The sequence below is a fragment of the Dioscorea cayenensis genome, chromosome 20, assembly GCF_009730915.1.
Source record: "Dioscorea cayenensis subsp. rotundata cultivar TDr96_F1 chromosome 20, TDr96_F1_v2_PseudoChromosome.rev07_lg8_w22 25.fasta, whole genome shotgun sequence".
Taxonomy (NCBI): domain Eukaryota; kingdom Viridiplantae; phylum Streptophyta; class Magnoliopsida; order Dioscoreales; family Dioscoreaceae; genus Dioscorea; species Dioscorea cayenensis.
This window is the reverse complement of record NC_052490.1, coordinates 19,844,214-19,855,395: the sequence shown is the minus strand read 5'-3', so window position 1 is coordinate 19,855,395 and position 11,182 is coordinate 19,844,214. Positions and strand designations below refer to the sequence as shown.

Genomic DNA, 11,182 nt, shown 5'->3' with positions numbered 1-11,182 from the left:
AAGCTTAGGAATGAAATCTCATCCTTTGTACAATCAGAATTGGAGTCTCTATTTGAGACGTGGGAGAGGTTCAAGGAGCTCTTGCGCAAATGCCCACAACACGGATTCCCGGAGTAGATGATTGTTCAGACCTTTTATAACGGTTTGAATCCGAGTACATGAAAACTTTTGGACATGGCAGCAGGAGGTACCTTAGGTAGCAAGACCCCCGATGAAGCCCGACAACTTATTGAAGAAATGGGTGTAAATAGCTACCAGTGGAATGTTAGAGAGAAGAAGAAAGTGACCGGGCTCCATGAGATAGATGCGGTAACTTCATTGGCAGCTCAAGTCAAATCATTGAGTAAGAAGTTAGATGTTCTAACTTCGAATAGAGTGGCGGCCATGACAACTTATAGCGGATGTGGAGGAGGACATGCTTCCTCCGATTGCCCGATCTCCATTGGTGATGTATCTTCAGATGAGAAGGTTGATTTTGTGGGTAATGCAATGAGGAACCAAGGGAATCCATATAGCAACACCTACAATTCGGGTTGGAAGAATCATCCCAATTTTTCATGGAGCAATCAAGGTCCACAGAAGGCCATGGGGCCGTCGGGTTTCCAACAACAACAAGCCCCAACCGTTGAGAACAGAGTTTCTGGCTTGGAGACCCATATGACTGACTTAGAGAAGGCCTTAACTAGATTTGTGCAATCTTCAAATTCGATGTTTGAATCAGTTGAGGCCATACTTCGTAATCACACTGCGTCCTTGCACAATCTTGAGAACCAAGTTGGACAAATCGTGAAGTCTCTAGCGGAGAGACCACAAGGAAGCTTACTCGAGCAATACCGAGATGAATCCTAGTGAGCATGTGAAGGCAATCACTTTGAGAATTGGTCGTGAGGTTGAAGATAAGGTTCCAAGTGAGAGGCCCAATGTAAATGCACCCGAGGTCATAGAGGTTGAAGAAGGAATAAGCAAAGAGAAGGAGGTGGCACCTCCACCTTTCAAGCCAAGAATTCCTTACCCCTCAAGGTTGAAGAATGACCAAGCGGATGAGCAATACAAGAAGTTCCTAAGTCTATTCAAGCAACTGCACATCAACATCCCTTTTGTTGAGGCATTGTCTCAAATGCCTAAGTATGCTAAGTTCTTGACAGATTTGTTGACCAACAAGAGGAAGTTAGAGGAGAGTGCTTCTGTGATTCTAGATGCATCTTGCTCGGCGGTCTTGCAAAGGAATATGCCGAATAAGAAGAAAGACGCGGGAAAGCTTTATCATTCCGTGCAACATTGGCAATCTAGGTGAAAAGATGGCATTGGCAGATGCAGGGGTAAGCATCAACGTCATGCCATACACCTTCTTTCAGAAACTAGGCTTGGGAGAGCCTAGGCCTACTCGGATGACTTTGCAATTGGCGGACCGAACGGTACGACATCCGAGGGGCATCATCAAAGATGTGCTTGTCAAGGTGGACAAGTACATATTTCTAATCGACTTTGTGGTGCTAGACGTCGATGAGGATGCGGATGTACCCTTGATACTTGGGAGGCCGTTCTTGCGAACTTCCAAGGTATTGATTGACATAGATGGCGGGGAGCTAACTCTAAGAGTTGGAGATGACAAGCTCACATACTGCCTCGCTGAAGCCATGCGGCATTCTCTTGACTTTAATGATACTTTATATTTTCTAGACACTACTGATGAGATTATTGATGAATACGTGCAGGAAATGTTTAATCCGGACCCATATGAGGGTTTGTTCGACCAAGACGGGGAGATTGAAGAAGTAATGATGCTTGGTTTGAATGAAGAGGTACCGTCTACCCCGGGGATCTTGAAGAAGGTGATCCGGAAAATGAAGAGGGTGAGGAGATGCCTTCGGAAACACTCCAAGACTATTGGAGGTGTGCGCAAGCCGAGTGAGTTCGATGAACCATTGCTAGGTGGTCCCAAGCCCGACAATTCACCCTCTACTCTCAAGAGACTTTGCTCATCATGCTTTCAAGCCATGGGAAAGAGGGCAACTTTCATCTATGAACCCCCGTGAGGTAAGACAAAGGTACGTCAAGCTTAGTGATGTAAAATAAGCACTTCTTGGGAGGCAACCCAAGTGTTTACTATTTTTGCTAGTTGTAGTTAGTTTTGCGTGAATAACTTGTTGAGTGTTGGTGTCCTCATTTTGAACTAGTTGTGCTACATTCATCTTGGTGGATTTTTATATAATCATGTGTTTTCATGAGGATTTGGTGAAGATTTGGTCGCTTGCGCTTGTTTTTATTGTTTTTCACTAGTAAAAGGGCAGGCTCTGAATGTGTAACATATTCAGAAAATTTCTGCAGAGCCTGCAGAGTTTTCTAGGTCATCCAGAGAAAACACACGAGCGTGTTGAATTTCCACACGCCTGTGGGGTTGTATTGCGAGCTCATCCAGAGAAGACACAGGGGCGTGAACTCGCCCCTGTGAGTGACCCTGCGATTATCACACGGCCGTGCGGAATTTCTGCATGGGCATGTGTCAATCTGCAGAGACTTAGCACATTTTCCTGAGAGCACACAGGGGTGTGAACTCGCCCCTTTGGGCAACTGTGTAACCTACACACGGGCGTGGGTATTTTTCACACGCCCGTGCGAGATTCTGCAGATGATCCCTTCTCTATCCCGAGAGCGCACAGGGGCGTGTGAATGCCTCTGTGAGTTGCGCTGCTGAATATCCACGGCGTGTGGATTCTCCGCACTTGCGTGGGAAACACATAGAGAATTCTCTCAGTTGAATAGATAGCGCACAGGGGCATGTGGCTGCCCTTGTGGGTCGGGCACACGGGCGTGGCTAATTTACGCACGGCCGTGTGGATGTGTTCAGAGTGTTATCCCGAGAGCGCACATGGGCGTGTATCAGCCCCAGTGAAGCTCTCTTGTGGAGTCACATGGGCGTGGGTAATTTCCGCACGCCCGTGTGGATATACAGAAACTCAAGAGCTGCGGGTTTTCTTTAAAATCTTTTCGGTTTTCTTCATCTTCACACCCACACTCGCTCTGAGAACATTCTTCTATTCCTTCCCGACCCTCTAGCGCCGATTTAGTATGAATTTTGCGAGGTTTTCCGGCTGACTCTAAGTTTCTTCCTCTCGACTCATCGGTAAGGCCCTATTTTTTATTATCTTCGTCAATTCATGATTTTCATTGATGAATTTAGCTAATAATGCTTCGTCTCTATGATTAGAACAATTATTCATGTTTAGAAAGAAATTAGAAGATGATTTTTGGCTGTATTGTTGGTTTTTGAGGCGCGGTAGTGCGGTTTTCACGCCCCGTGGATCCACACGGGCGTGTGGAAATTCCACATGACCGTGTGGGTTTCTGCAACATTGTTTTATAAACTTGTTTGATTGGTTTCTTTCAAAAATTTTGCAGATTATGGCTCCTTGTTCGAAGAAGAAAGCTGATAAGAGGCCGCGTGAGTCATCTCCTGAGCTTGAGGGCATTAGATTTGCGATTCCAGAGCATTAGGTTCGCTATGAACGCTTGTCAAGACTCAGGTTCGGACAGACTCATTTTCTATACACGAGTATATTGCGAGATCTGCAGCAGGGAGATGAGTTTGCGGAAGAAGTTGAGGATCTCGTTTCCACGGGTGGTTGGAGACAGTTATTGATAATTTGAGAGCCAGCCATCCGAGAACTTGCACTGGAGGTTCTATCTTCATTCGAGTTCGATAGATCATATGGGAGCTTCGATAGTCTTGATGCCATTCAGTTCAGAGCACTTGGACACCACCATTGCTTGAGCGTCACCCAGTTTTTGATTATGCTTGGCTTGTACGTGGAGGCATTAACAGACACTGAGGAGTATTCTCAGTTACCAACAGATTATCCTGGCGCCTTGATCCCGCAGAGAGCCTACAGGACATTATGTGGTCAGGGCCAGTATGAGCCAGGGGTGTCCAAGGCCACTGGCCTCTCCCAACCTGCATATCGATATTTACATGCCATCATGAGTAGGTTGTTGAGTGGCCGTGGTGATAGCACTAGTGTTCTGAGCCAGCAGGAGCTTCTATATTTGTACTCGATGGTGCAGCACATACCGATTCACTTAGGACACATCATCGCGGAGTACATTAGTCATCAGGGGCATTATGCTCGATTAGGAGCGATCTTCTCAGGTCCCTACATTACGAGACTAGTGCTGGGAATGGGTCTCTTGGATACAATTCGTGGGGCCGAGGAGACGTGCACACCTACCCCCTGAGCCTAGAGACGATGAGGTTGATGGCCATGGTCCGCAGAGTTCGGACAGGGGTTTACGCTCTGGTACTACCAGCTCCAGAGACAGCTGAGGAGGCCGAGGCATCACAGCTTGCTCTTGAGCCTCAGCCAGCACTGATGGAGACCGAGGTACATTCGGTGGCAGAGGACGCACCCACCGTACATTTGTCATCACCATCTCGGGCCCATGATAGCTTTAAGAGGCTCGAGAGTGCGGTGGGGTTAGTACGGACAGAGATTGCCGAGATGAGGGCTATGCAGGCCACTCAGTACACCGAGCTTATGGCACGTTTCGACACACTATAGCAGATTTTAGAGCGAGACATCACCTCATCATTCGTCCTGTGACCGAGGACTCCTCAGGCCCCTTCGGCATCTTCACCACCTCCACCATCACCTGCTCCAGCATCGGTGGATCCACCACATTGTTCCTCCTCACCAGCAGCAGCACTAGCAGAGGAGCCAGAGCGTGGCACCAACACTTGATTTATTTTCTTTATGTGCACTTTTATTTTTGGACTTGTTATCCTCAGAAAGGACTCTCCTTCTGAGTTTAGTTTGTTTTGTCTCGAGTTGTATTGCTTGGTTTATCTTTTATATACTCGAATTTATTTTTCTTTTATTAAGCTCTACTGAACCCACTCGTGTATGCGTGCAGATGGTCTTGTCAGTATGGGAATTAAAAACTAGTCATGGACACGGCAAAGTGGGCCGTGTGAGCTTCACAACCCGTTGGAACATCACTCCCAAGGATTTAGCTCCATTCAAATGCAACACTAGGAGTCAGGGGAGTATTGTTTCAATTGCTTCTCCCACATTTGCACTTCATTAATAACTATCTTTTGAGTGAGCTTGCATATGTACATTGAGGACAATGTACAACTTGAGTGTGGGGGGGAGTTCATAGTGCACATATCTTTTACACTATTTTTGATTGACACATATGCTCACATAGCCAATGACGGTTCACCTTAGTTGCAACAATGGTATTCTTTAGTTTAGGAGAATTTTTTAACATTGAATGTTCTCATGCTCTAGTTCTTGCTTGAATTTGATGGAATTTTTGCCCGATTTATACTTGTTGCACTACTCACTCTTTAAACTCTTTTAGAAACTCCAGTTTAAGGTTAAAGGGACTATTTTTAGTTTGTTTCTTGTGTACCTCGAAAAAAAATGAAAAAGAGAAAGGAACAAAATGGTTTTATTGTTTAGTTATGCTTGTTAGGTGGAAAGAGCTACCTCCCATGATGTATGAAGCTACTCTCATAAGTCGGATACTAGTTATGCCCTAATGAGAGAAAGAGCTATCTCATGGGATGTGTGAAAGCTACCACCCCGGTAGAAGAGCTACCTCCTCGAAAGTGTGAAAGCCACCTTAGCGGCCGCTTGGGAAAGGGCTACCTTCGAGGATGTGTGAAGCTACCACCGATGTGAATTTGCTGGTACTTTTTGTAGATAAATAAGTCCCTTATACCTAGAGCTTTGAGGGGTATACCTTTGGGTTGATTGAATGAGTCCACACACTTACACGATTTCGGGTTTATTGTCCTTTTTGATTCAAGTTTTTAGCTAGAGCATTGGTTTTTCGTATTTAGTGTTGAAATTTCCCTTGCTATTAAAATGCTTTCTTTGCATGCTTTGGTGAACCTAAGGCCAAGCACTTCCAATATTTACTTCATCTATGCATACAATGTTTTAATTTTTGCTTGAGGACAAGCAAAAGCTTAAGTGTGGGGGAGTTTGATAAGTGCTTGTGTGATAAGAATGCGAACCGTTCCTTACTTATGATTTGCATTACTTTTGTCAGGTTTTAGCATTCATATGTGTGCATCTATATTCTTTTACGTAGGTTGGGTTGTGAAGACGAATGTTAGAGAAAGAAGCCAATGTGGATCGTAATGCACCAACTTTGGAGGAAATCTTGATAAGGTTCAAACGCGAAGACATAGGTCGGATGCGAGATTGGAGATGGTTGAGAGGATGAGTCAAGAGGTACAGGAGCACCCCCTTTCTCCTCTGGTGTGATAGATTCTACCTCCATTCCTCGAGTTCTTTGCGGCCACAATAGAGTGAATGGGCTAAGGAATGACCCTCCGCTGGGGCTTAGTTGCGAGTTGACAGGTATTCTGCAAGTGCACGGAGTTGTCGAAGTAATAATTCCCCAGGTGAGTGGGGGTATCGTATCCACAGGGAGCAGGGAATAAAAATACTTATATTGTCTCTTAGCTAAGTGAAAGATGAAAAGTGATTTGTGTGTCAAGTAATGTGAAATAACAAAAGTAAAAACAACAAGAGAGAAAGCACGGGTGAGGAGAAGGTAAGGCAATCCATAAAGATGGGTTACCCGGGTATTGCTCCCCCTAGGACAATAGTTTCAAGTGCAAGAACTCTCTATTATGCTTCCTAACTAATGCAACGGTGAGTCGTGGACATCCTTAACTACATGGTCCCAAACCTAAGGTCAACCATGCCTAATTCTATACATGTCCCGGAGGAGAAATCGAACAATCTCAACACCTCGCACTCGCATAGAATTGCAATGAGCTCTGGGGATTCCAATTGATAAATCTCTTCCTAATTATAGACCTAACCCTTTGGTCCAGAAGAAAGGTCCCTAGCCACAATTAAGCCCTAGATGCTAAAATCATCTCAATGCTTCACTCCGTTGCACTCGCAATTAAGCCCCAGCGGAAGGTCATCCTTAGCCCAATCACTCTATTGTGGCCGCAAAGAACTCGAGGAACAGAGGTAGAATCTATCACACCGGAGGGGAAAAGGGACGCTCCTGTACCTCTCGACTCACTCTCTCAACCCTCTCCAATCAAGCTTCGTCTAACTCTCGTGGTGTGTCACTCACTCACAAGGGTAACCGGGTGAACTCTCAACTCTAGTGTCACTCTAAGGGAGTATTCAAACAACAAACATTCAATATTGGAACTCATAACAACATCAATTAATTGAAAGCATAATAAAGAGATTCAAAAAAACTAATACATCCTAGGGTTCACAAATACCCAAATACCCACTAGGGGTTTAGCTCTCCATGGAGTTTAATACAAACGATAATGAAATCAAGTGCAAAAGTAAATAATCCATAGGAAGACTCCCTCGATAGTCATGTCGATGGTCTTGTGAAGAGTCCTCTACTCATCGCAATGATCTCCTCATCCGGTATAAGATATGCCTTGCCGAATCACTCCGACGGAGGCTCCCTTACCAACCTTCTTCCTAATTAGATGCGATGTCAGAGCCGTAGAACCAGCTCCAAGACCTTGCCAATACCTCTCAAAACCCTAGCCGCAGCCCTCTCTCAAGTTGGGGAAAAGATGGAGAAAAGGATAAGCCAAAGATAGATCAAAAGATACTGAAATCGGGGCTGAATCGGCTTTAATATTGGTGCATTACGATCCACATTAGCTTCGACATGCGCAAAAGAACACAAATACACATGTATTAGCGCTTAAACCTGCTAAAAGTAATGCACATCATGAGGAAAAAACACTTCACATTTTTATCACACAAACACTTATCAAACTCCCCCACACTTAAGCTTTTGCTTGTCCTCAAGCAAAAATTAAAACATTGTATGCATAGATGAAGGAAATATTAGAAGTCCTTGGCCTTAGGTTCACCAAAGCATGCAAAGAAAGCATTCTAATAGCAAGGGAAATTTCAAAACTAAATACGAAAAACTAATGCTCTAGCTAAAAACTTGAATCAAAAAGGACAATAAACCTGAAATCGTGTAAGTGTGTGGACTCACTCAAGTCAACCCAAGGTATACTCCTCAAAGTTCTAGGCATAAGGGACTTATTTATCTACAAAAGTACCAACAAATTCACAATGGTAGTAGCTTCACACATCCTCGAAGGTAGCCCTTTCCCAAGCAGCCGCTAAGGTGGCTTTCACACTTTCGAGGAGGTAGCTCTTTCTACTGGGGTGGTAGCTTTCATACATCCCATGAGATAGCTCTTTCTCTCATTAGGGCATAACTAGTATCTGACTTATGAGAGTAGCTTCATACATCATGGAAGGTAGCTCTTTCCACCCAACACACATAACTAAACAATAAAACCATTTTGTTCCTTTTGAGGTACACAAGAAACAAACTACAACTAGTCCCTTTAACCTTAAACTTGAGTTTCCAAAAGAGTTTAAAGAGTGAGTAGTGCAACAAGTATAAATCGAGCAAAAATTCCTACAAATTCAAGCAAGAATTAGAGCATGAGAACATTCAATATTAAAAATTCTCCTAAACTAAAGAATACCATTATTGCAACTATGGTGAATAGCCATTGGCTATGTGAGCATATATGTCAATCAAAAATAGTGTAAAAAATATGTGCACTTTGAACTCCCCCCCACACTTAAGTTGTACATTGTCCTCAATGTACATATGCAAGCTCACTCAAAAGGTATATACTAATGACATGCAAATGTGGGAGAAGCAATTGAAACAATACTCCCCTGACTCCTAGTGTTGCATTTGAGTAGAGTCAAATCCTTGGGAGTGATGTTCCAATGGGTTGTGAAGCTCACACGGCCCACTTTTGCCGTGTCCATGACTAGTTCTCAATTCCCATACTGACAAGACCATTTGCACACATACACGAGGGGGTTCAGTAGTGCTCAATAAAAGAAAAATAAACTCAAGTATATAAAAGATAAAGCAAGCAATACAACTCGAGACAAAACAAACTAAACTCAGAAGGAGAGTCCTTTCTGAGGATAACAAGTCCAAAAATAAAAGTGCAAATAAAGGAAATAAATCAAGTGTCGGTGCCACGCTCTGGCTCCTCTTGTGGTGATGCTGCTGGTGAGGAAACATGTGGTGGATCCGCCGGTACTGGAGCAGGTGATGGTGGAGGTGGTGAAGATGCCGAAGGATCCTGAGGAGTCATCGGTCGCAGGATGAATGATGAGGAGACGTCTCGCTCTAAAATCTGCTGTAGTGTGTTGAAACGTGCCATAAGCTCTGTGTACTGAGTGGGCTGCGTAGCCCTCATCTCTGCAATCTCTGCGCGAGCCAACTCCCCGGCACTCTCGAGCCTCTCAAAACGATCATGGGCCCGAGATGGTGAAGACATATGTACGGCCTCTGTCTGATCTCTCTCTTGCTGTAACCCTAGAGTTGGCTGAGACCCTTCGGCTGTAGCTTCCTCAGTCCCATTTGGCTCTGATGTGGGTATGTTTAGCACATAAACACCGTTTGGATATTTCTTGATCATGCCCATGAGCCTCATTGTCTCTAACTCGAGAGGGACTGGTATTGTCGTCTTCTCAGTCCCTCGAAACGTATCTCGTAAACCCATCCCACGAATGAGTCTAGTGATGTATGGACCTGAGAAAATGACACTAAGCCTGGGATAATGCCCCTGATGCCTCAAATACTCCGCTAAAATATGTCCCAGATGAATCGGCTCGTTTCGCACCATGGAGTATAAGTATAAAAGTTCTTGCTTGCTGACAACTCCCATGCTGTCGCCGCGACCGTTCACTGATCTACTCAGGATGGCATGAAGATATCTGTAGCTAGGTCTAGAGAGACAGGTAGCCTTGGACACTCCTTGCTTGTATCGCCCCCTTCCACATAATATTCGGTATGCTTTCTGGGGCGTTAATTCTCCACAATAGTCAGTCGGCATCTCATCATATTCTTCAGTTTTTGTGAACTCCTCATCATATAACCCAAGTCCAATAGTAAACTGCGTGAGGCTCATACTATGATGCTGCACAAAGGTTCTGAACTGAATGGTACTGACGTTATTAAAGTCAGCAAACGAGCGATCAAACTCAAATGAAGTAAGCACCTCCAACGTGAGTGGCCGGATAGCAGGGTCACGAATACTCAACAGCTTCCGCAAACCACACACTGACAGTAATTCCTCAACCTCATCAGCCATATCATCCGCTAGTTGTACCTCTCTAAGTGAACTCAAGTCTGCGACGCTTGTTTGATCAAACTTAAGCTTCGCCAGTCGCTCATATCTAGTTTTATGTTCGGGAATTATGAATTCTATGCTTTTCGGTTCAGGAGTAGGCTCTGTGGGACACTTGCCAACTGCCCTCTTTGATCTGGGAGCCATACCTGCATATTTTGAGGAAAGAAAGCTTAATCAGTTTCGACCTAAATGGCTCTGCAGGAATCCACACGGCCGTGAGAAAATAGACACGCCCGTGTGGATTCACTTGGCGTGGACAACCGCACGACCCTGTTGGCTAAAATAGTGAATGCATCTCACTCTCACTTCTAAAAATCATGAAGATGTATCACAAATCATTTTTTCTTAAAGCCAAGACACATTTGCCAGTTTAAACAAATAAATTCGAGTAGAACCAAAAGTAGGGCATCATCAAGATGAAATAAATGTTTTACCGATGATTTGTAACAACAACCCCCTTTGAAATCGTCGAAATAATCAAGTTACCGGCAAAAGAATATCGCTAGTAGGTCGGGCGAAATGCTGTAGGATGTTTTCAATACAGTTGGGTTTGTGTGAATGAGATAAACTTATTCATAAAATACAGCTTTATAACGCCTGCGCAACCACACGGGCGTGTCAAGGTTATACACGCCTGTGTACCCTTGCATGAGAAGCTCACAGGGGCGTTCACACGGCCCTGTGTGCTCTCGGGAAAATAGTAGCCACTCTGATCCATCCACACGGCCGTGCGTAATTAGCCACGCTCGTGCGCCCGATCCACAGGGGCAGCCACACGCCCCTGTGCGCTTTCTGTTCAACCGAGAGGATTCACTAAATGTCTCACACGCCCGTGCTAAAATGCCGCACGGTCGTGGACCGTCACAGGCGCAACTCACAGGGGCATTCGTACGCCCCTGTACGCTCTCGGGATAGAGAGGGGATTATTTGCAGAATCTGCACGGGCGTGTGCAAAATACCCACGCCCTTGTATGTGTCACACAGTTTCCA

General features: G+C 44.8%; 1 non-coding gene across 1 annotated transcript; it reads right to left on the bottom strand.

The window, feature by feature from the left end:
- Nucleotides 1-107, bottom strand: LOC120251985. Its single transcript, XR_005533543.1, has one exon. It is a non-coding gene; the product is annotated as a small nucleolar RNA R71 (small nucleolar RNA).
- Nucleotides 108-11,182: the final 11,075 nt, after the last annotated feature.